We start from the raw sequence: 20,222 nt of genomic DNA, 5'->3' as shown, positions 1-20,222 counted from the left end.
TGTGTTTAAATCAATGAGAGATTTTTTTCCCTCATCCTCAACAGAATTCAGTCAGACTCTCAAGACCAAAATCCTGTTGCGTCGTGATACTGATTGTTAGTAGGATGCACATTAGTATGTGCAGCAAAATATAACATTAGATCAAATCCTGCTAGAACAGAACTTTATCAAAGAAGTGATTGACAGGAAATATGTTCTCCAAAAATAACCACAGTATTTGCTCGTGGCACTCACACAAAGGGTATCTTTGAGCCACAGCTCCTATCTTTGCCAAATGAGAAACCTCTAAAGGAGCCTAATTTTTTTGCTCATTTTAATTTTGCCCATTTTAACTTTACATATGAAATTTTTAAAAAATAATGGCAACATATTTTAAAGAGAAGTGTTACTTTTCTATGTATAGTTATTATTTTCTATAACACATGGACAACATAAAGCAAATTAATGATGTTAGCGCAAACTAACAGAAGCGGTGCAGCAGAGTTTGATGCTCACTCACACAGAGGAAATAAGCAGGGACAGGAATCCTCCCAAAACACAGGATAGACACAAGGAAGCATCTCTATGGTTTGAGTCGCCAGAAAACTAAAGGCACACCACAATAATTATAACTTTGTGAGGTCTTTAACTACAATTTCTTCTGCTTCTTCACGGAATCACAGCTTACGTCCTGCTAACAGTCTGGCAAGCTTTTTCTGTGCTCCTACCACCTCCCAGCCATACAAATAACTAAGAAGCAACCTCATTTACAGCAGGTGGGAATAAGGGGTTTGTTGAACACAGAGTTGTAATGATGTAAAGGTTGGACAGCCAAAACCAAGTCACCCTGAAGGACAGGCTGCTAGGCCAGGTTAAAATAGGGGCTAAAATTCCTGGCCATTGCCATCCCCCGCGGTCCTGGCCAGGGGAGCTGACAAAGCAGCTCGTCCCTCCCCGCGACTTCACCAAGTGCCGCCTGTCCCAGCCCCTGGGGCGCTGGTCTGGGCCCTCCTGGGCGATAAGGAGCTCTGTCCCACCTGTCCGCCACGAGCAGAAATCAGATATTGTTTTGGTTTGGCTACAAACCACTGCAGCAAGGCACCCAAGACAGAAAGGAGATTTACAGGAGGAATTACAGCCACCAGCTGCCTATTAAGTTGCTTCCTAAGTACTTCCAGTACTAATTCATAATGTTTCTGTAACCACCAAAGGCAAAAGTATGAAATTGCCACTGGTGAAGCCCTGAAGCTTCTCAGCTTTCCTCCAAAACCCCAGAGTAGCAACTCACTCACGAGAAGGACCCCCAAGGGCTGCGCTGCTCTTCCTCTCGGCATCTCTTACTTGCCCCCATGCTGTAAAGCTTCCTGAAACAAGCCTTACCTGGACACTTGTTCCATTAATTTTAGCCAGGCTAAAGGCTACGAGGTTTGGCAAGGCATTTGAGATTAAAACCAAAGCCTTTAGCAAGTGCAGTGCTTTCCTGCTTTGCACATACATTGAGATGGGGGGGGGCACAGCAACAGCCGCTGCACGCTGACAGCTCAGCCAGGACACGTGCAAGTGCAGATTTGTGGACTGCAGGTAGATGCTGGGGCCTTTTAAATAAAATGAAATGAAAAAGAAAACAAACAAACAGTCCCACACCCCTGCTATGGCCTTAATTTTACAGCTTGACTGCTCAGCACTATTTCACCTGCCCAGTTAGGAGGTGTAAGAGGTTCTGTTGAAGTGATTTGGGGTTGGCCTGGACAGGCACAGAATGGTGGTGCCATCTGCCGTTCGCTGGGTATTGGCAGGCAAGCACAGGCAGATCAAATAAGAGCGTAACAAAAGAAAATGACTTGATAAATTCATATCTGGCATAAATGAAAATCCTTCAGATGCCTGGGGGTCTCCTGTGGCAGGTTAGGGATAAACAGGGGTTTAGACAAGATTTATTTACATGGGAAATATCACAAGCAAATCCTTGCTGACACAATCCTTAATGCCGCATGAAATTAGACACAAATGCCCTTCTAGAACAAAGAGCAGGATAAAAACAGAGATAGACACTTACTTTTAGAGTTGAAGATACTTTTAGCCTCTAGCTCAGTTACTTCTAGCTCCTCAGCCAGGAGCATCACTCCCGGAGCTCATAAACGCAGCAGTCCCGAGGAGAACGGCACCAAACGCTTTTCCTAAAAACTTATTAACCATTTAGGACACACAGAACCAGCTCCATATATAACACCCAGACAGAAACCCAGCCTGCTCTCATCCAGCATGTCTACCGAAGGCACCAGAGGCTCATGACCCTTCACGCTGTTGGGACCCACCTTCCCACACCACCTCCCTTGGAGCCTTCCTCAGCCACCCTCCTCCTCACATCCTCCAGCTGAGCCACCCTTGATTTGAGGACGCCTCAGCAGGGCAGGAGGTGACAAATCCCAGGGAAGCAGGTCCCGGCTGCCCTGGCAGGGAAGGTGCTGCCCTGTGACAACGTGGCCGGCCAGCAGCAAGGGTGAGCGCAGGAGGACCTGTCCCCTCCCTGCCAGGGGTGAGACCATTGCAGCAGTGACCCGAGGGACTGGAAACCCAACCGCCGGCCCCACTGCCTTTTCAAGATGCTCGGTTTGCATCCAGACCTGACACAGAGATGGCAGCTCCCAAGATACTGGTGTGAGTTTGAGAAGGGAAGATATTCTTTCGCTGGGGCCCGATTCAGCTGCTTTGTACGAGAATCATTTCCACTGTCCTTCCAAAGAGTTTTTTATACTGACAATTGTGCTTCGTCTTAAGCACTTAAGCCTGCTGTCCAGCTGGAAAACAGGTTTCACACCAGATACCGTGCCTCTTCCTACCCATACGAGTCAGTAAATGTTGATAAAAGGTGCCATGCCACACAGAGAAGGTGAGTAGAATATTTCTGGCAGAGCACGGGCAATGTAATTTTTAAATGTCCTTGCTTATGGGCATTGAGACCTGCAGGCTTGAGGGCCAGAGGTGCTTGTGTGGCCATCAAGAGAGCTGCAGCTGTTGGGATGGCATTCTGAATATGCAGAGGGAGCTTTTCTGCCAGAGCTAAAACCAGAAAGCCTGGGCGGCGCGAGCAAAGTGCAGGCGATCCGCACGCTGCGTTTGTTCTGACCATCTCTGGCTGAGGCACGCCAAAAGGAAAAGTCTCTGCTTTGAGCCATTTTCTCTACCCTGCTCAATCGACTCTCTCTGCCTCCTAAGCACCAAAGAGAAAAGCGAATTGTAAGAACCACTGTCACAACGGGAACTGGAATGAGAGATCGTGATGAATGCGATCTTTTCTGCTCTGGTAAGTAGGTTGCTTAGGGAAAGGCCGGGATAAAACATCCCTCTCTGGAAATATCTCGGCTCTAGCTGCACAAGACCTAGACCCACAGCCGGGGGGGAAAACGTACACAAAATTTTGACATATTTTGTGGAGATGTATCACGACGCAGCCTGCAGAAGTTGGTTAGGACCCAGCTTGGGGGCATGTAGGTACACTGTCTCTATAGATATCAGGGTAAGTGTCCTACCCAGGACTGGCAAACATCCAACAATGTTCACCACTCCTCAAATTGCCTATAGATAAATCTGTATAGCCCAGACTGGCACAGATTTAAGTTACAGTGGAAAAATATATTAGATATGTCAAAATGTCTGAAGTTAAACCCAAGGGAACGCTGCCAGAAAGCATAGCTGTAAGACCATCCAATAAGTGGATGCCTCGAGGCGTCATACAGTAACGTCTCTATTGCAACACCGTGAGTGAACTTTAATTTGACGCTAGTCAGACCCCCCATTAAAACGCTGCTCCTGGGATTCAGCATGTGGAGAACAAGCAAGCACCTCTGCTAAGTTGCTTTCAGAGGTTAATACCGACAGATGATTGAGGACATCTGCCAGCAATGCCACTTCCCTTACGTAATAACACAGTTCCAAATTACTCATGCTCATCGGCAATCCTTTTCCACCACACTTGCTCAATCCCCTTGAAGTCTACAAACACGTGCCAGCATAATGTTGTGCCAGCATAATTTAGAAGAGTACTTGCCTAACGGTGACATCATCAGAGATAATCTGAATTTACACCAAGATACCCATGATGAGCATCTAGGCTAAAACTACTGACCTGTCTGGTCCAGTGAGAACATCAGATCTTCAGTGGAACAGCTAGTAACAGCAGGAGAAAGGTAAACACAGTCCTCGCATAAACCTGCATTGCTCCTCTGGAGCCAGAGGAACTGTACCCATCCAAATTTGGGTTTGGAGCAGTATACTATCAAAGATGGAGACAGCCCAACAACTGCTGGTCTCAGAAAGGCTTGGTTAAATTTAATCAGCCAGACTTGGCTGAGTCTACTGGTAAGTCCCGTTTCAGACAGGTTTGACTAAGTGTAATCAGCCAAACTTGGCTGAGTCTATCAGTGTTTACCACCCACTTGGAGACCTCAGTGGTGAGAAGATAGGGGGGCTTGGGGAGCCTCCCGGCACACACACTCACAGCCCTTCCACTGCCTTTGGACCGCAGGCAGGCTGTGACACCTTCTGGCTGTGACACCTCTGTGTGGCTTACACCCCCCCAAGTCTCTCCTCCTCTGGTTGCAGATAATTACTTGTAATTTGCAATCGTGTTCATTGCACTTCATTGAGGATCTCTTGGAGGAAGAGCCCTGACCACCAGCAATGGGCACCACCACCTTCAAACATGTACTACAGGCAGATGCAGAAGACCGTCCTTGCACACCTGTCTGCTCAGCATCCTCTCTTCCAGCAGCTAGCCTCAACCCACCTCTGACTACCAGAGGTAAATCCCTCCTTGGGAAAGACCAGCTGGGGCCTGCCAGGCTACTTGGAGCTTCTCTCTCTCCCAAAATTCATAGCATTGCCAAGCTGTCTCCCTACCCCAAGCTCCCTTGTGACACGAACACCAGCTTACATTCAGCTTCTTCACGCAAGAGTGGGAAGACGTGCTGGATTTCCTCACAGAAGTGAGAAGAATGAATTCAATTCTTACTATCAAAACTATCCTAGGTGACAACTTGCCACTGAAGATACCCAGTTTCTCCACAGGGCAGGTCCAGTCATTTTCACACCAAGACCATTTGTTACCTACCTTCATTCAGAAAACTCTTTTTGGAATTAAAAAAAAAAAATCAAATTTAAAAACTCAGTACTCATCTGTACTCTGTCTCAGAGTTTGATGTGGTATAAATTGAAATGTCACTTCAGAGGCCCCTGACAAAGTACTTCAGGAAGAAGGGCCCCAACATTTGTGGCCTTTGCACCAGCTGCTTTTCCATTTTGGGAAGTGTTTAAGATGGCTGGAATAGCCAGTCTGTTCCCACCATCCCTGCATTCAAGCCAGCATCAAAAGTTCATCTGATAATTACGCCATCGAGAGGTGAATAACAGTTTAAATTTCTTGAGCTAGATCGTCTAGCTAGAGGATCCAAGTAAATCCCATAGCCTTGCGGCAGGGTTGCTTGTCCCTGGAGGGGGAGAGCAGTGCTCCTGGAGGTCAAGACCTCTTCCTCAGAGGTCTGCAAGCACAGATGAGAACCAGAGAGGCAAAAGACAACCAAAGGAAGCAGGTGCAAGCCAGCGCAGCTCCCACAGCATCCCTGCACCACAGTCTGTGCTGGAGGGCAGGATCTACCCATCCCCAGGCTCAGGTGGCCTCGATACAATTTACAGTGACACAAAAAAAAATGATACAGCCATCAATAACAGTGCCAGGAGAGATGCTTTAGCCAAAAGTAATTTATACCTTTTTGCACAGCTACCGGGACTCAGCATGAATGAAGCAGGCAGGTAACTGGAAAAATTTAGGAGCTTGCGCTTCCAGGAAACCTAACTGCAAGTCATATTTTCAAACTGGGAATCTGGGGAAGACCTCCAGAACCCTACAAATGGTAACTAATTCAGCATGCCTTAGACTGCTGGGCAGGGCTTTGCAAAGCAGCTGGGTTATTTTCATGGTCACAAAATGAAGGCTGACAATGCCAAGACTGAATGGTCTAACACCCCTTTGGCCTTCAGCTGTGGAAATGCACCGCTATGGTAGAAGACAAGATCCAATTTGGTTATCAACACTTTCAGAGCAATGGACAGCTTTGCCTGTGGATCTCTCCTCCTACCCTTTATGCTTCTACACAAAGCAATTCCTCCAGAAGAGCTGTTAATTAGCATTTTGGAGCACAGGAATTTCCACATAAACTTAATGCACTAATGGTGGGCACAGACACAACCCTGCACTCCAGAAATGCCCTCGCTCCAGCTCCTCCCCTACACGGTACCTCACTGAACAACACACCTTGCTTGAAATCAAAGTGCATAACGGCACTGAGCTTCTGCCATCATCAGGACATTACTTCAGCTCCCACGAGCTTTACACAGCTCTTCTACCAAGTCTGGAAGATGCTAACGTGAAACCGTTCAGATCAGCAAGACATCCGCTGGCTCCACCAAACCCAAGCTATCCCCCTGCATTCCTCAGCATTCGGGGAGGGGGGAGTAGCTCAGGTTTTCTTTATATCTCAAGTGAATAGGAAATTCTTTACATTCCAGATCTGTATGAGAGAGTCCAGCTTCTAATGAAGTTTTGCTACACTTCTCTTTCTTGGCCCTCTTTCAATATAGCGTCACAATCGACCTGAGCTGGCGTCTTTCCAGCACTCGGGACTACCAGCGTGATAAATTATTAGCAGGTACGGATCTGGCCACCTTTGTATCTCGCAACAGTGGTCCTGTTTTGTTCCAGCCAATGGTGCTGCTCTGTTGACTTTCAAACAGGCTGGAGAGAATAAACTGCTGCAGTTTATTCCCATACAGCTGACATTCCCGCCATGCCATCACTCAAAAGCAGGGATCTGAACGTTAGAAATGTAACCCACCACCCCAGACAGCCTTCAGTCCTCAGAGGGGAGTTGCTGGAGACAAGACCTTCCACTTCAAGACGCCGTGCTGACTCAAACTGCTGGCAGCAAGAGCCCCAAAACCAAACTGATGGCTTAGAGAGGTGAGTAACACTTTAATTTCTAGCATACTAATCATGTTCTTAGGTTACATGAGAGCTTTTCAAGGGGTGGGGAGGAGAGGCAGGAATATGATTTTTCAATTTCAGATAGCAGCGTTCCCCTTTCTGGCACCCTGAGCTCTGCTCTTACCTGTAGGATCATCAGGGTGGTCATCTGAGCATCCTGGCAAACCAGGAGCTCCAACCCCACAGCCAGCCAAAGGAGGACTTCACTGCCAACCAAAAGACATCCTGGCTCCACGGCACATGTATAAGCGGTGAAGCCATGATGAGCTCTGCCCCCTTGAACATCTCACTTCATTAATGAGGTACTTTGCAAGCAGCCAATCCACCAATACCTCATTTAGTGGCTTGGGCTGAGACAAGAGACAAACAGTCCAGAAGATGCTAAGCTGAGATGTGGGCTCAGCTGTGCAGCAGAGCATCAGCTGGGCTCCACTGCCTCCTCCTAAGTACGGCTCACAGGCAGGTTAAAAAGAAAAGAGAAGGGATAGAGATGCTACAGGGAAGAATGTAGCCAGAAAATATAATGCATCTCCTCAGTGAGAGTCTTTTCATAGCACTGGGAACAGCACGTAACAGAGGTAACCAAAACCACAGGTATGGGATTTGGTCTTTCACCCTGCTCCACCTTTCAGCTGCACAGACCACTCTGATTCTCTAACAGCACATCATTTAGAGCCACACAAGTCCACTTTCCAGCTACCTAACTCAAAAACTACCACCATGTGCCACAACAACACATTACATGGATACTCCTCTGCAGCAGCCAAGGAGGCAGGAGACGCTGTTTGTTCTCCTTGCAAGCAGGCAGCAGCAGAAGGTAACCTCAAGCAATGGCAGAGCTGGGGCAGTAACCTCTTCTCCTGTCCCAGCAGTGCAGGATCCTCAGCCCCGGCCCTGTGGCACGACCCAGAGTGCAGTGAAAACAAGGGCCAGGTGCGGAGGGGAGCCGGGGGGCTCCCAGCTCCAAAAGACACCACTGCTGAGAATCAAGAGTAAGGGAGTGAGGCGAACCTGAGGGCAGGACCTGCCTCTTGAAAGGAACTTTATTCCCACTGTTGCCTGTATATCAACTCTTCCTTTTCATTTGCATTAATTAGTAGATTTTGGGTATGCAAGAGCTTTGTCCATAACACTGTGTTATCTCCTAGAGAAATTCCTAGCTGTTGTTGCAAAAGGTAGCAAGAAAATTCAGTGGTGTGTCTTCAGTGCATGAGAGAGGAGCTTTGTCCATTTACCACAAATACCGGTAACAAGAACTGTAACTCGCCTCTACTTCCATTGCTTATTTAACCTACAACATTTTAAATGCATTTACTGACCAGCTCTCTAAACAGAAGCAGGGAGGGACGGCAGAGACAAAGCCCTGGCTCTCCTGTGCCTTGCACTGCACACGCACCTTCATGTTATCCTCTCCTAATTTCCAAAGGCTACGGCTGTCAGGGGACAACCCCTCGCTGACTGCCAGGGCTGCTGCAGGCTCCGGTTGCAGCACCAGCTGGAGTTCACCGCGTTCGGCTGGTGGGAGAAGTGCTTCCAGAGCACCTGGGTACACACTCGATTAGGCATTTGTATTTTCCTGAGACTTTCCAGTAATTAAGCTTAATATAGCTTGCTTACAGGACACTTGAGCTGAAGTTTAGCAGACACGCTACCTCTGTCACTCTCTAGGAGACAGAAAATTCAAGCCCTGCTGTATTTTTAGGGTTTTTCTACCTAGAGAGTTTGAGTCTCAGCTGCCAAAAAGACGGCAATCCGAGCACCCACTGAGATCACTGCCCAGATATTCTCTTGAGCAATTAGTATGATGTCCAGTAGATCTAGAGACCACCAGTAGCTTAGGCTCAGACCGCTGCCAGCTTTCTTTAGATAAACTTTTCACTGCAGAAAATCTTTTCACAAGAGGGGAACAGAGAAAGTATGACCACAAAACCTTTCCACCAGTTGTAAACAGAAACAGGTATGTACTAGCATAAAACGCAATACGGGGTGAGAAAAATAAATAAGTCATGCCTCACTTTTCTAATGAAATGGCATTAAAACCTAAGAGTTTGGGCACTGCACATCTATGGTTACAAAGCTACAGCTCTGATTTATATTGAGTCAAGTGCAAGCTAAAATTGGGTCTGGCTTTCTAGATTGCCTTTGGGTGAAAATGAACATATTTGCTTTAGCAATGCACTCGGGTTGCTTGACAGGCCCGCAGATTTGTATGACACCAGCTGCTTCCATATCAAATGCTGTCCACGTAGTTAAAATTAGACCGATCGTATTTCCTGGAGGGGGTTCGGCTGCACAGCCCACTGTCAGCCTGCGCGTGGGCTCCCCAACAATGAAGAGTTCACTGCTCGGCATAAACCAGGCACACGGTACCCTGTGGAAGCCCAAATGCTGTTGCTTTTCATTTAAACTAACCTTTTCTCCTCCTTGGACACAGGGTATGGCACGTGGCACTGTCATAAGAGGTGTTTGTGAGAGCTTAAACAGTCCAGGCTCGATGCTTCCTAGAGACAGAAAATAACCATTAGACCAGGTGTTCGTTTGTTTTTCATTCAAGAAAGATCTGTGCAACTTATCTCAGTTTACGCAACACTTTTTGCCAGCACAATTTCCTATGAAATGGCTTGGGGTTTGTAAAATTATTTCCCTACAGAAAGCTTCCTTTGTAGAGTGATGGCTTAATTTAGGCAACTTTAATAATGACATTTTTGGGAATTGGCATTTTTAACTGCTTCGTAGTCTATGCTTAGTTCTACAAACATGCCTCTAAACTAGAGCATTTAGCGATATTCTGATTATTTGCACTACAAACGCTCTGTGTAAAAGCTGTGAGGCTGGAATAGGTTTTTTAAAACCATGTTTTGCAGTGCAACAGGTAGGTCCCTGTTCTGAGCTTCGTGGTGATACTGCAGCATGTGCAATGGGATGACGGTACTGTGACCACTGCCAGTCTTCCAGACTTGGTTATATGACGCACTCTGGTGCCAGCAGTTTTGGATAACTACCGTGAGCCCCGCTGGCGGAACCAGAGCTGTTGGTATAGACTCAGATTCTCTTTTACACACCAACAGCTGCCCCAGCTTCGCTGGTGAAGAGATCAGAGATAGGGCCTGGCCTAAACTTGGGACTGAGAACAAATTTAAGAGACCCCAGCTCTGCCCCACTCCCCAGTAGCCGTCCAGCCTCTACAAGAGCCACACAAGGCCAAAATGACGGAAAATCCCCTCCTCGCGTTGGCATCCATGCCACCTGCACCCCCCTGCTCCGGCAGTGCTACCCTCGAACCACACAGCACTAACACCCTACTCCAGCATCGTTTTAAAATCAGTCACTTGAGATAACTCTCCTGCTCCGGCAGCAGCAGAGGGAAGAGCCCTGCCCCAGCATGAGCAGGAGGTGGCCAAAGACCCCGTCCTCCAGATGCTCTCCTCCCAGCTCCCAGGCCTGCCCACCCCACGGCACTGCACGCAGCGGCACGGAGGGAGCTGATTTCGCCCATGTCTGATGGCCAGCGGCTGGTCCTGCGGTTCCCATGCCCACCGCAGACCCCACAGCTCCTGGGGGAGCCGCACAGGGCTGGCGTGTCGCCTCAGGGAAGGCACCTCTGGTCAGATCCTCGCACCACCAACGCGGAGACACAGGGACGGCTCTCCCCAGCGGCTCAGACAGACGCTCCTCTGCCAGGAGGCGAGTGAGCTAAAAAGATCTCCTGGCATGTCAGTGAAACCAGAGACAAGAGAGCTTTAAATAACACTCCCCTCAAGCAAACAGTCTCCAGAGGGATCCTGGGTTTCTTGTTTAATTGTACAAGTTCAAATCTCGCCCACTGACTTTGCTCCGCTCGTGGAAGCACTGGCACTGCCCGTCCTGGGCATCGGTGGCTCGGCATGCTGGAGCAGGGGCAGACCCCAGCAGTGGCTCAGCACAAACGTGTGCCCAGTGTGAGCAGTGCTGGTGGAGCTGAACCAGGACAAGGTTTTTAGGCCAGAATTCACTGTGGGCACAGATGCGAGGTGATACAGTGCAGCGATGGGTAGCCTGGAGGGCTAGGTGCTGCTAATTCCTGTGCACGGGCTCCCCTGCCTGGGCCACAGCCTGGAAGCAGCTCTCATGGCACTACAGGTCAGACAAGGTGCGTGAAACTCAGTCACTCACCTCCGTTTTCACTGCAGCCTTCCCCATCGCACAGCAAGAGCACAGGCAGCTCAGGGGCCTCGTGCAGTGGGACAAGACAGCAGGCAGGCTCAGGAGCTTTGGTCCACCTCTGGATCCACCATCTTCGATCACATCAGGTTTATCTGGCAGAAGCATCAGACCACCAGTCCGGATATACTGTGGGATAACCACCCGAGAGACATCTGTGTGACAGGAGATGACAGAAGCTGCAGCAGGCACATGCTGCTTTGCATAGCACTTTGGAAAAAAATATTATGCAGGCGCTGCAAAAGCTATCCCAGATTCCTATTTGCTTCTGAGTGCAACTTAGCTACTGCTATCAGTCTACAGACATCCCGTTTGAATGCGTTCCCACCTGAGGATATACTTTCTCTTTATTCCTATTCAAAATAATTTAAGTCAGCTAAGTAAAAGTGTGAGGCTCTGGGACAGAAAAGGCTGTTTTCCATTTTGGTAATTACTAGTAAAGACATCCCGCGCTATGCTGGATGCTATAGCAGTCACAATTCATACAGTGCTGTTCACAAAGATTCCTTCTTCATGAAGGAGGAACACACGTAACAGGTCTGGTTTGGGGACGGCAGAGATCAGAACATGCTGCGTTCTCCAGAAAGTGCAAATGTAACTGTACAGCTGACAACAGAAACAGCAACTCATCGCTGGAGCACTGGAGAGCAGAGCCATGAGTCACGCACGGTTACACCAACTGACCACACAATTCCCGTCTTCTCCTAAACCTGCTGGAATGACATACCCACCTCCGTGGAAGGTGTGCCCCGCATGAAGCATCGAGCTGGCTAGACTGCTCTCTCTCTCTCTTCCTTGGCCCCGTTAACTTAATCCTCCTCATGACTGACAGGAGAGTCATCATTGCAATCTACGGTGGAGAGGTTAACTTACTTGCTGGCTGAATAGCGTACAAATATTTTCTACTTTAAAAAAAAGACTGTGGATTGTCTTATCTATTAAGGCTGAGGCTCTGCTTCATTATCCGCCACAGGTATCCATGGGGGAATGGGGAAAGCATCCTCCAGCAGTCAGCAGCGAAAGGAAGAGCTGGGATTTGATTCATCCCCTCCTCACGCACAGCCGGGCTCACGCAGGCAGGAGCAGCCGCTGGCTCCTGGCGCCGCATGGCTGGCTACAAGGAGGGGCACCGAGCCATCAGTTTGCGCATGGATTTGTACCAGACCGGAGCAGCTCGGCACTGCCCCAGCGCATCAGCTCTCCATCCAAGCGCCGACAACACAGAGCTCTTAGAAAGTAGTAACCCATGAGACGGTTTCCCCAGGGCTTTCAGGAAATAAGTTTGTGTAACTGTTACTATATAGCACCCCAACTGCCAAAATAGCAGTTTTGAGGTTCTTGAAATAACATTCTTTCACAGCACTCAACACTTGTCCTTAGGGTCCACCAAAAAGACCCCCAACCTCCACCAACCACAGCCACAGGGATGTGCCTGTGCAACGCGAATGCCAAGAGCACACACCGCACAGGCAGCACCGAGCGGGCGGGTGCACCGGGATGCCCAGGGACTCCACAAATACTATTGCCTTTACTCACATCTGCGTGTACTCCGCAGGTTACAGCCGTGGGCACCAGAGTCTTCCTGCACTACACCCCCCAGGATCTGCACTCTTCATGTGTCAGCCAGTCTGGGCTCAAAATCCTTCCACTTTCCTGTGATGCTCTGGCATGCAAAGAAGTGGGGCAGGGTTGGGGGTTTTTTAATAGGTAGAGCAAACGAACAGGATCTCTGTTTGACATGAACCTACTTACTTTAACAAGTATGGAGCCTCATGATTTCAAGTGGAATCTGAGCATCTCTTAAAATAAGCTCTAGGCGTCTTTTAATGTCGGTGCTTAAAAGAGGGTTTAGTCACTTGGTTCTAGGAACTCCAGTTTGACTCAAGTGTCCGATATCTGTCGGCAGTTCAGCTGTTATCCAAATAAGGGGAGGGAAAGCCAGGATTTTCCAGCCCTGACAAACAGCTGTACTCAGAAGAGGCATGTAATATGAGGGATAAAATTAATTCGCTCTCAGCCCTAGCTCGCGAGCCGTTCCCAGCCGCTGGATGAGCGGACGGACCCTCGCAGCGGGTGCCGCAGGGCTGCACGGAGCACACCCCGCTAGGCGGCCCCCGAGCCACGCCGGGGGGGACCTCTGCTCTCGTCCGAGGGGTGCACCGGGGACCTTCGAAGCAATCAAAAGGTGATTCGAAGGGAGAGATATTGAGGCCCTATCTCTTCACACCGCACTCGGAGTGGGATGTGTACCACGAGCAATAACACCCCGAGGATGTGCACCCCGGCACGCTGCCCACGGACACCAACATCCCACAGACTTCACGGCCACGTGAGCCACGCACAGGGTGTGTTTGCAAACGCTCGCCATCTCACCGAGGACATGCCTTAACTAATTATAGGAAAATTAATTTGGGAATAAGGCCCAAAACGCCATTACATTCAGATTGCTGGTGTTCTTTTCCTTTGCGACAGTCCGCTCTGTAAAATGGACAAACTCATCTTCGCAAAGACTTTCAAGCACGGAGTGCAGCACACGCATTTCAGCAGCTGTGCTGTTCTCCATGACTGAAATTCTTTTCTAATCCCAGAGGGAGCCTGTCCTTGAAAGCCAGTGCACCTTTCTGCCCTTCCTGAACAGCACGTATGGAAATGCCCACAGGAGTGCCATACCCAGTTTTTGAGATGCAAATCTTACATCCTCCTTGCTTGGTGGGAGGCATTAAAAACCTAATACACAGAAAATGAGCATTTGAAACAGCGCGCTTCGGCGCTACATGTTCTGAAAATATGCTACAAAGAATTGCTCTTTGAAATGTACTCAGTGCTCAGCTGCATTTCTACAATTTAGAAAGACTCTCAGCAAGCTTCAAATCCAATCAGGATTCTGCAGTTTCTGTATATACCTTCTCAATGGCTACAATAACCTCTTCCAGCTATTTGCTTATTTCAGAATATCTTAGCTGACGCAAACCTGCCCTTTTCCCCACCCAAAAAGCAGTCATTTTAAGAAATCACTCCACAGTTGGAAACTATCACAAATTTTGCTGCAATCCAACCAGTCCTCTCAGGGTCCTTGGTGTGTGGGAAGAGAAACAAATACGATCACTCTTTTCTCACTTCCTACAGAAGCCTTGTTATTCACACCCCCCCCCCAGGAGCAACAGAGAAGCCATTTTCAAATCACATATTCACGTCATCAAGTAACCCACAACTAGAAAGCTCACTACTGAGGTCCTGACAATTTCCCCGTTTAGCCATATGGCACAGAAGAAATATAGCTCCAGACAGAGCTTTCTTCGTCCCACTGCCTTATGGAAAGCCTCATTCTTTGCAGTCCTATGTTCATATCACTGTTAAGCCGTAAAGGGTAGTGCCACAAGATATCCAAGTGTCTAGCATACGCTCCCAAAGCTTGAACACCTCTATGAAAACGAGTAACACCATCAGGTACATGCAGATGGCTTGCAAAATGTGTCGCTTTCAAACTGACTCTCTATCTACTGGAGCCTGTTTTCTAAATAAAAGACATGCTGGTACATTAATATGATGATGCAGTCTAAGTCTGCCTTACTTCTAAGCGTAAATTTTAAAATGTTCCTCCTTCTCCCAACATATGCTCTTTACACAGCAGTGTATTTCAGATCCTGCAGAGGATGATTTTGTTTCTAAAACAGATTTAATGATCTAAACACCTGGCAAAAAGGCTCCATGTAGCTTTAATACTTTCCTAACCCTGTGTTAAATTTGTCCCAGTGTTGCACATAGCATAATTCTGCAGCCATGTCAACTATTCAGGTAATGCTAGAATGTCGTCATTATGGTTTGTGTCAACAGTGTGATCTGTATGTACCTTGTAATCATTCTGGTGTTGGGTTGCAAAGGTCCTTGGACTCTTCATTTGGCTGAGTCTAATTCTATCCTCTTCACAAAGATCTAGAGTTACACTAAGTAAAGGCTGACATTTACATGAGACACTAGGACTGCTAGAATGACTCACCAAGGTAAAACCTCGGGTATATATTCTTTCAAGGGCGTAAGCTGCACAGTGCCGACATTTCCGCTGACCTGCTGTGGAAAGCCTCGGTGCTTAGCAAGGCAAACATGGACAGAGGGGCACGTCACGCATGGGTCTCCACACGGCTCAGGAACGGGATCTCAGGAGTCTGAAAACAGATAGTTAGAGAAGCCTGGAGCATCACTCACAGCTATTTTCTCTCTGACGTGTCTCCTTTAAGCTATCTCAGAGCGACCTTCCAGTGTTTTCTTGGAAGCTGAATGAGCTCCTCTCATTTTTTCTGCTATGTTGGACAGCCACACGCACAGCCTCATACACAAGACAGCTTTGCACTTGCACAGAAGCCCACTATTTCAATCACGTGAAACCAATTAGTAGTAGCAGGGCTGGTCAGCATCGCAGCCAGAGTCCAAATGCTCTCACTACATTTACTATCCTGAATTCATTCTGCCCTTTAAAGCAGCACCAGCCACCACGTCCAGCACACCTGAAAATCTCCTGTTTACAAAATATCCTGAGCCCCAGTGTCATTAGGTCTCAATCAAAACCACAAAATTCAGACTAAAACAGTGACTGTTCCAGTGATGAAGCTTGTAAGCCTTTTATCTATTCCCATGAACCCTGTTTATCCAAATCCAATATTGACAGTGAAAGCACCCAACACACTCACAAGAAGCAACCTGTGAAAAGGAAGGACCACAGAACAGGAGATGAGAGCAGAGCATCTAACATAAATCATGCATGTGAAGGATGAGTTTGTCTACAAACCAGGGTGCTGCAAGCAATGTGGATTTCAAGGATGGCTTCTGCTTTGAACAGTAGACACCTACAGCAGCAAAGCACAAACAGACTTCCCAACGATGGGGTCTCCTCTCAATGGAACCAGTAGGATCTGCTTTGGCAAGAGATTAGCCAAGCCTTCCTCGAGCACTGGCAGCTGCAGCATCACATATATAGCTGCCCGTATTTACTGTGTGAACACCGACTGCTTGGCATGTTACACGACATCAGTCCAGTTTCACTTGCCACTTTGACAGCCATCATCTTTGGCCATGGTCTCTGCCATGTCAGACCAATCTCTCTCCAAGATCTTGCTTCTCGCTCCAGATAAGGCATGTCCAACCTTTCTGAGCAAGCTTCCTGGAGTGTCTCACCATGCTTGATGTTAAACCACAGGCTGCCACAGTCTCCTCTCTCACTACTTCACTTACTCTTGCTAAGGGGCACATCTGTGCCTTCTGTTTCTGTTCACGTCTTGCCCAATTCCAGACTGATCATGAACAAGAATGATGGCATCTCTACAGGAGAATTAAGTCTTTTGTCATACAGAAAGAAAGGGGGCATAGATTCTCCAATGCAGTTTTGGTAATGTTTTTTCAGTCATGATCAGGTGATCTTTAAAGCAGATATGTTAGCCCAGGAACTCCTTTCACAATCCGCATGTGTCTGACTTTTCACTGCCCTTTTTCTTTGGAAGAAAAATCAGAAAAAAAACCAAATCCGCCTATTTCATAGGTCCTGAAAACCAACTATGCTGACCATTACCTGACAGACTGCAAGGAGGCAATGCAGACAGCATGGCAGGGACCTGCGGTGGAGTAGAGACAGCATTGGTTTGCGGCGGGAACCCAGGGCAACTCAAGAACATCGGCTTCCCAGGCCCTCCTCCCACATCCAAGAGCTTGGGATTATCCAGCAGCCCTTGCATCACGGCACAGCCCTGTCGATGGCCACGTGACATAAGCTTGGACAGGAGCCACCCTGGAACTGCTTGAGAGATACTTATAACTCAAGAGCCACAGATAGAAATATGAAGTCTACGGGTGGTCCAAGTACATGTGTAACCGCTTTGCTGGCTCAGGGCCAAGGGTAACATACTGCAGGTTTGGATGAGACACACAGTGACATGCTCTCATCAGGGATGTCCGACTGCCTCACAGCAGCCCGTTGTCTCACACGGCTGCCTGCACTTGTCACTTGGCTGCACCAGTCAAATACAACCAGACTGCAAGATACTCCTCGCTGTAACCAGCTATGACCGTTCTGGAGAGTGACGGAAAGCAGGAGAGAGAAAGAGAGAGAATAGATCTCAAATAAATTATTTGGACCAAATGGCCATGCAAAGCCTCAGAAGAGTACAGATGCATATACCTACTGACCTGTTCGAGGTAACTACATCCTAGCCTGTTGAGGTGCCTCCATATCTCTACACCATGCACCTATCTGCATCTCTACAAATGTGACTCCAAGACAGGGTGACAGTCAGCTAGAAGACCCCAAATTTGAAGTTATTCTACCTATCCTCTTACAAATGCAGTAAGTACCAAACCATACCATACAGAACCAGGAGCACCAAGCGTAGGATCCAAACCCTGAAGAAACACATATGTTTGTCTGACCTAGAGCACTGTTGGGGTGCAAAGAAACAACCGTAACTTTAAGGAAAGGCTACTTACCTGCCAAGCTGCAACCACTCACATCTGGTTCGTAGCAGGCTGCAAACACAAAGCAAAACTGCCACAAAGGCAGTGGGTCAACAGGCGAGGAGCTCACAAGGGGACAGTTACAGTGGCCTTAGCAACTGATCACGAAACAACAAACAACAGCTTTGTAACCATCTGCCGTGACCACAGACACCAACATAGGACTTGGCAGTACGTGACAACATCAGCTACCAGATAGTGTAGAATAAGACTCTGAATTTGACGCCGCAGGTGCTAAGAGTGGGAAAGGGTGAACGGCTGGCTTAGTGGATGAGGAAGAGAAATCCCAGGGCACCCTTTAGCAAGTCAGCAACTGAGGAGTATTGCATCACACCAAACAGATTGGCAGGGGACATATATTGCTCCTACAGCCAGCAGAAAGTCAATTCAGTTATTTCCGTGACTTGTCCTTGCTGACAAACCAGGTTCAATTCCTTCCCGGCAGCTGTAGCTCAAGGCAGACGTAGGAGCACTGTCTCTGCGTCTCACACATGCTGCTGGCTCTCAGTCCAGAGTCACACTTTCAACGTTCCATCCAGAAGCAGAGCGTGTGATGACAGCACTGCTGCTGCAAGTTATTTATCAAGATCGGCTTTTTTACTGATGCAACAGTGCCACGAGAAACAGCAACGTGAGACCGTTAGCCTGCAGTACTCCAGAGAGAAAAATCTCTCTTGCCATAGTGAATGGGGAAAAAAAAATGAAACCTGTAAAGTCTTTATTAATGAGCTACCAGTAGCAACTTTTTTCTGCATCAATCCAGTACACTACAGTGCTTATGCGAGAAAGCTCTGGTAGCTGGTTTATGAGGTACCATTTTCACTTTAGCTAAAGTAACAAGGGTTTTTGTAGACTCTTCCATCCAAATGCAGAAACACCCTAACTCCACCATGCAGCCAGGTTTCACGGGGGACTTGGGTCTTTTACAGAGGCCCATATCAATAACCTTGGTTAGATGTCTACATGCTCCGGAGAGGTGACCTGAGCCTACTCTCAAATACTAAGGATACTTCTATTTTCCCTGGCACGTACCACTTGCTCTCCAACCAGCATATACTCAGTTCACCAAATGGCCATCACTGTTTTGTAAGGAAAAGAAGACAGTTCTAAACACACACTGATTTATGTTTGTCTCTCCAGGTTCACAGGGTAAATCTGAAGGCTAAGCTTCCTTGCAACTCTCAGCATCCTGGCAGGGCCAGAGGAATGTCACAGTAAGTGCAAACATTGTTGGGTCAAGTATACTCAACCTCCTAAAGTCTCTGTCTCCATCCTGCCCTGTTTATTTTTCTCCCCATGCTAGGAAAAAGCAGAAAGCCACCAGTGTTTTTCTGACCATTGGTTCCTCAGCCAATGAAGTCTCTAGCAGCCGTTCAGTTCACCAGAGGTACACCACTTTAATTCAGCCGTTATCTATTGACGCTCAAAGAGTAGGTTACACATCTCTTAAATTATTGTTTATAGTATTACAGAAATATTTTGCTAGGATCAGCTCAAGCACATCTTCAGCAAGTGACCAAGAGGCAAGTCATCATGAATATGACTATCTGGAGCCTAAGCTCTGGAAAAGGGCTTTCTAGAACATTTCCTAGCCAGAATTGCTCAGAGAATTGATGGAGCAGGTGACAGGGCTGGAAATGCTCGAGGGGCTGCCACGCAGCTTAGCCATTTGTCAGCCTACTTCAAGGATTCACTTCAGAACAGGTAGTTGGTTTAGAGCACATTCTTGGTCAAGAGCTGGGGAAGTCAGACTACCTGGAGACAGACTCACATCTTAACTCAGGCTGGGAGGGAAAGCGCTGAAAACTTGGGTTATTTCAGAGGAAAGACAGATTATAAAAAAGACTACTGCCACAGCAAAACAAACCCAAGCACTTCAGTTGCACATTTTATGCAAGACACATGGTTCAAAAGCTAAATGAGATGGATATGAGTGCACATCAATGCCCCACCATGGAACAGGGACATATCTTGCACTGCAAATATTTGATCATCTTAAAACTGCCTTTCTTGCTTAATCAGGGACCTTATTGTAACCTCTGTGTCAGATGAGCTTTAAAGGACAATGTCAGGACAGATTACCAAGGTTTCTGCTCATTTCTCTACATTCAGCTTCCCTGTAGTTACCACATACACCATACAAACCAAGAAGGGCTAGACCTGGGACCAACTAAACCAGGTAGGGATCTCTGTAGAAGGGGACAGCTACTGGCAAGCAACACAGAGACCACACAATGCAGACAACTAATTGCCTTATAGCTATAACACCAGCAAAATTACCAGTTACCACCTTCTCTTTCCACTAACTTGGTGTTCACGGTCCAGGGAAGCATTTCCTCTTGGAGCACTTGAATGGAGACTCTCCATAGGGTATTTATTAGGCTGGCACATGAACAACAGATAAAACACTCTGATATCTTCTGTTTCAAAGTTGTGAGCCAGCAACACAGCTGGGTTTCTGCATATGAGAAATTCAAGCTATAAAAAAAAGTCACTTTTCTTTGCT

General features: G+C 47.7%; 1 protein-coding gene and 1 long non-coding RNA gene across 4 annotated transcripts in view; one reads left to right on the top strand and one right to left on the bottom strand.

Moving 5' to 3' along the window:
• The window catches only part of LOC142603818 (uncharacterized), a 49,234-nt gene that overhangs the window by 15,302 nt on the left and 13,710 nt on the right, over positions 1 to 20,222 (bottom strand). Inside the window, exons 1-2 of one of the 3 annotated variants that reach the window (XR_012837693.1) lie at positions 15,216 to 15,369; positions 11,171 to 11,373 (exon numbers count right to left, since the gene is read on the bottom strand). This is a non-coding gene — a long non-coding RNA (uncharacterized LOC142603818). Of the gene's footprint in view, positions 1 to 11,170; positions 11,374 to 15,215; positions 15,370 to 20,222 lie in introns of those variants that run through there. The other 2 variants (XR_012837691.1, XR_012837692.1) reach the window with 2 other exon arrangements.
• MYOT (myotilin) overlaps positions 8,915 to 20,222 on the top strand; it is a 32,559-nt gene continuing 21,251 nt past the window's right edge. The window contains exons 1-2 of the mRNA XM_075766297.1: positions 8,915 to 8,975; positions 18,857 to 18,930. The gene's annotated coding sequence lies outside the window, so the exon portion shown is untranslated. The remainder of the gene's footprint in view (positions 8,976 to 18,856; positions 18,931 to 20,222) is intronic.

This window comes from Balearica regulorum, chromosome 14 (assembly GCF_011004875.1).
Source record: "Balearica regulorum gibbericeps isolate bBalReg1 chromosome 14, bBalReg1.pri, whole genome shotgun sequence".
In the NCBI taxonomy this organism is placed as follows: domain Eukaryota; kingdom Metazoa; phylum Chordata; class Aves; order Gruiformes; family Gruidae; genus Balearica; species Balearica regulorum.
Note: the sequence above shows the minus strand (reverse complement) of the source record. Positions and strands in the feature narration are given on the sequence as shown.